The sequence below is a fragment of the Neoarius graeffei genome, chromosome 4, assembly GCF_027579695.1.
Source record: "Neoarius graeffei isolate fNeoGra1 chromosome 4, fNeoGra1.pri, whole genome shotgun sequence".
Lineage (NCBI taxonomy): Eukaryota > Metazoa > Chordata > Actinopteri > Siluriformes > Ariidae > Neoarius > Neoarius graeffei.
In genome coordinates, this window is record NC_083572.1 from 111,232,478 (window position 1) to 111,238,383 (window position 5,906).

Consider the following 5,906-nt stretch of genomic DNA (forward strand, 5'->3'; position numbering starts at 1 on the left):
TAATTATTGTGGGATAAAAAAATGGTTTAAACAAATAAAAATGAATGAATGAATTCATGAAATATTATATAAATAATAAACTAAGTAATTAAAGACACTGATTAAAAAATAAGAAATCAATAAATGCATAAATGAGGGTTAATTGTTTTGTTTTGGGTTTTTTTTTTTCATCTGAAAGAAAGAAACAGGGACACAGTGCAGAATAAAGCCTTTTCATGAAATTTTTAACAAATTAAATTAAATTGTGTTTTATCAGGATAAAAAAAGGGAAGGGAGGGAGGGTCAGTTGTATTATTTATTATGGTTATTTTTTTTAATTTATTTTAATAAATGAGATCAGGAACAAAAGTCTAGAGGATATTAAATTCATGTAAATGCTGTTTATTTTATAAAAAATAATTTATTATTATTATTATTGTCAGATAAAATGTGTATAAAGTAAGAAAATGTGTATTGCTGCTGATTAAAAAACATATTACAGCAGAAGACAAAATATTTCAGTTTTTCCGACACCATCTCTGAGCCTCAGAACAATTACTGATCACTGCTAATACTTCGCTTTTCATTTCACAAAGTTCATCTCAGCTCGGCTTAATTGAGACACCAATTAATTACCTTTTATTATTAAAAAAATACATAAATGATTTCTGGCTGTTTTGATTAGATCTGTGTAAAGTATGGACCAAAAAAAAAAAAAGATGTACCAGTGATGTGATGTTATTATTTATCTTCAGCAGACTAGCTCGTACAACACAATTAATGAATTAACATGAGCACATGTCAGAGCGCAGGCATTTACGGATGCAGGGGAGAGCGGGTGCGGCACAAACCGGAGCTGTAGCCAAATCATGAAGCAGAAATCATAGTCAGGAAACAGGTGCAGGTCAATTGATCAGTAAACAGTGCAACTGGAAGAAGGCTAGTACAGTGTACATTACAATTTGGTTTGTCTTGGGGCTCCCCACACACCTACCAAATTTGGCACGGAGAGGTGAAACTATATACCAGACAGAAGTCTCAATGACATTTGGGGGCGTTATGGAGCCCCCTGGACACACCTGGGGCCACACCTCTATCCCTGAGTAGCAGTGGCCAGGATTGATGGGTGTACCAAATTTCATGAGTCTTCGCCCATGGGACCCACCTCAGAAATGGTCAAGTCTTGAAGGAAAAAATAATAATGATAAGATTCCTTAGGAAAACAATAGGGCCTTGGCCCTCCAGTGCTTGGGCTCTAAATAAGTGTGGGATAAAAACCCATCTGTGTTACATCATTAAAGATTCAAGTTTTGTTGTCCGGTGGTCAAGTGTTTCAGATACATTGCCTTACGCATATGATCAGGTTCCCTGTGGTTGGAAAATCCATCAAAAATCAGGTCGATGCGTTACCATATCCTCTTCAGTTTGGAGCTTCATTCCTCTACAAACTACAATGTTCTTTAAAAATGAGAAACAGCTGTAGTATAAGAAGAATAAAGCACTTTGGGACATGCTCATGACCTCACTCTCACAGCACCAGAACAGTGTTTTACTACAGTACCTCACCTGCGATGGAGTCAGCAGGGCAGGGGATTGTAATCAGTTTGTTTGTTTGTTTGTGTGTCTCATCCCATCTCATTATCTGTAGCCGCTTTATCCTGTTCTACAGGGTCGCGGGCAAGCTGGAGCCTATCCCAGCTGACTATGGGCGAAAGGCGGGGTACACCCTGGACAAGTCGCCAGGTCATCACAGGGCTGACACATAGACACAGACAACCATTCACACTCACATTCACACCTACGCTCAATTTAGAGTCACCAGTTAACCTAACCTGCATGTCTTTGGACTGTGGGGGAAACCGGAGCACCCGGAGGAAACCCACGCGGACACGGGGAGAACATGCAAACTCCACACAGAAAGGCCCTCGCCGGCCACGGGGCTCGAACCCGGACCTTCTTGCTGTGAGGCGACAGCGCTAACCACTACACCACCGTGCCGCCCTGTGTTTGTGTGTCTGTGTGTTAACAATTTAGCATCTAGACGGTTGCACGGATTGACTTCAAATTTTCAGAGTAGGTGGACAATGGTCCATAGATTACCTGGTTAAATTTTGGGGGTAATCAGGTCAAGGTGAAGGTCAAGGTCACTGGGAAAGGTCAACCTTTCAGTCAAAATAACATATTTTCCATTATAACTCAAAAACGGTTGCTGAAAGACAGATGTTTACTATTAGGAGCGTATAGGAACTCCCATGTGGCCTTTCATTTGGCACCATGATCTTTGACCTTGAGTGACTCTGAAAGGTCAAACTCAAGGTAATGGGTTTTCAAAGGGCTATAACTTTAAAATGGTTCATGATAGCCAGATGTTTACCATTATCATCATATAAGAAGTGCCATATGGGCTTTCAGTTGCCACCATGATCTTTGACCTTGAATGACTTTGAAATGTCAAACTCAAGGTCATGGGTTTTCATAGAACGATAACCTGACAACTGATGATTGAGAAATATTACCATTATCAGCATATAGGTATAAAATAAGTGCTGCCGGGTGAGGTTTGTTTTGCCTAGAAACACTTGTTCCTTCTGTAATACACAGTTTCTGTCCTTGTGTTCTTAGTGTATTTAATAAATCTATAATAAATAAATAAATGTTCTTGGTGTATTTCATAAATCTGCAATCTAATTTAACCTTCATCCTACCAAGTGGGGTCCATCTGGACCCCGCACCTATATGTTTGTTTGCCATTTTAAAAATATGTGACATACTGCCTCACTGTTTTATGAATTTGTCGGAATTTATGTCTTAATTAAAACACTAAAGCACCGGAAGATCAGCTTTTTGCATTGTGAAGGTATAATTAATTTGTTACTGGGGTCCAACCGGACCCCAGAGTAAAGTTTATCTGTCTTTCATTTTATAATTGAATAGCACACTGAAAGTTAACTTCTTTTATTTCTTTTATGTTCCATAATGAAACTACCAAGGCATTCCTTCTTGGGGTCCGTGTGGACCCCACTGCTGCAATAAGCACAGGCTGCAAAACAAAAGCCCTACATTATTTTACAATTACTTTTTTTTGTTTTAAATTCTGTAAGAAAAGACCTAAGTTGTAATCCAGAATGTTTTACAGCTGCATGAGCTGCAAAAATCATGTATATAATCCCAATTTTTTTTGTGGTGCTATAATTTGCTACATGTATGCTAGTTATTGCAATATTATTGCAATGTTATTGCATTTATAATACATCATTGATATTCAGCCATAGTGGATTTTGTTCTTCAATAAAGTTATGTCTGTTTGCTGCATTGAATTGGTTCTTACTGCATTGATTTCAAGGTATTCCCTCCTGGGGTCCATACGGACCCCGCCTGGTAGTTTGTGTATGTAAAATTGGCTGGTAGGATGAAGGTTAAGTGTGTTCTTTATGCCTTGGGCCCTTTAGTGTATTGCTGTTATTAATACAAGATGCTCTGAACAAAACTTATCTGGTGATTTTGTCTTTATAAGCTTTAATTTTAAAGAAAAGTATTGGGGTCCAAACAGACCCCACATGGTAAGATTAAGGTGTAAAATAGCATGGTAGGATGAGGGTTAATAAATAAATCTTAATCAAATTTAATAAATCTCTACAAGATCATAAATACACAAAATGAAAAGGTGTAGGGCTTTTTTTTTTTAGTTTTTGTTATGTGATTTAAAAATGGGGCCGGCACGGTGGTGTAATGGTTCGCGCTGTCGCCTCACAGCAAGAAGGTCCTGGGTTCGAGCCCCGGGGCCGGCGAGGGCCTTTCTGTGCGGAGTTTGCATGTTCTCCCCGTGTCCGCGTGGGTTTCCTCCGGGTGCTCCGGTTTCCCCCACAGTCCAAAGACATGCAGGTTAGGTTAACTGGTGACTCTAAATTGAGCGTAGGTGTGAATGTGAGTGTGAATGGTTGTCTGTGTCTATGTGTCAGCCCTGTGATGACCTGGCGACTTGTCCAGGGTGTACCCCGCCTTTCGCCCGTAGTCAGCTGGGATAGGATCCAGCTCGCCTGCGACCCTGTAGAACAGGATAAAGCGGCTACAGATAATGAGATGAGAGATGAGATTTAAAAATGAAGATCAGAGCAGCAGTGACAACACTGTGGTCTTATTATTATATGATGTGGTGTTGTTGTTTTTTTTGTCAGTCTGATTTACAGTGGTGCTTGAAAGTTTGTGAACCCTTTAGAATGTTCTATATTTCTGCATAAATATGACCTAAAACATCATCAGATTTTCACACAAGTCCTAAAAGTAGATAAAGAGAACCCAGTTAAACAAATGAGACAAAAATATTATACTTGGTCATTTATTTATTGAGGAAAATGATCCAATATTACATATCTGTGAGTGGCAAAAGTATGTGAGCCTTTGCTTTCAGTATCTGGTGTGACCCCCTTGTGCAGCAATAACTGCAACTAAACGTTTGCGGTAACTGTTGATCAGTCCTGCACACCGGCTTGGAGGAATTTTAGCCCGTTCCTCCGTACAGAACAGCTTCAACTCTGGGATGTTGGTGGGTTTCCTCACATGAACTGCTCGCTTCAGGTCCTTCCACAACATTTCCATTGGATTAAGGTCAGGACTTTGACTTGGCCATTCCAAAACATTCACTTTATTCTTCTTTAACCATTCTTTGGTAGAACGACTTGTGTGCTTAGGGTCGTTGTTTTGCTGCATGACCCACCTTCTCTTGAGATTCAGTTCATGGACAGATGTCCTGACATTTTCCTTTAGAATTCGCTGGTATAATTCAGAATTCATTGTTCCATCAGTGATGGCAAGCCATCCTGGCACAGATGCAGCAAAACAGGCCCAAACCATGATACTACCACCACCATGTTTCACAGATGGGATAAGGTTCTTATGCTGGAATGCAGTGTTTTCCTTTCTCCAAACATAACACTTCTCATTTAAACCAAAAAGTTCTATTTTGGTCTCATCCATCCACAAAGCATTTTTCCAATAGCCTTCTGACTTGTCCACGTGATCTTTAGCAAACTGCAGACGAGCAGCAATGTTCTTTTTGGAGAGCAGTGGCTTTCTCCTTGCAACCCTGCCATGCACACCATTGTTGTTCAGTGTTCTTCTGATGGTGGACTCATGAACATTAGCCAATGTGAGAGAGGCCTTCAATTGCTTAGAAGTTACCCTGGGGTCCTTTGTCACCTCGCCGACTATTACACGCCTTGCTCTTGGAGTGATCTTTGTTGGTCGACCACTCCTGGGGAGTAGACCCCGAAGCCGCCGCCAGGCGCCGCTAAAACCGCCATTTAGAATTTGAGCCGCCGCCAGCCAATAATTTTGTAAGCCAATTTGAGCCGCTATCTAATAAAATTTGGCTGAGCCACTAAGAATTGTGTACATCAAATAATGGGTTTATCCACATCATGAGCTACAAGAAAAGTGACACAAACATGATCAACTGTACACACTAGTAGTAACACAATAGAGACGTATAGGCATACACTGTAGAGATTTAGAACTGATATCACAGCACAGAGAGCCACCACAAGCTTGCCGTTGTGACTACCTGTCTGGCTTCCCGCCCCTCACACCATTACCACGATACACTGGGGAACCCGGGAACCCACCCAGAGCATCAATCGACTCCGATATCGACGAGATGGCTGCATTCTTTGCCGCTGCTGAGGGAAAGTGTAAAGGTTTTTTTTGTTTGTTTGTTTGTTTGTTTCACATACTTCGAGATTGATAAAAAAAAAAAGTACTCCACCACTCTACTTTCATCATAGTAAGATAGCTGCCAGTCCTTCACTGGTCATTGCTAGTGAGAGTAGATAGCTAGATGCCTTCCTCGAACAATCCAGATTAGCTTATTATTAGCATTGAACTACAATCTTGCTAGATTTATATTTACAATGAAGTAAGAGACCAGGGGA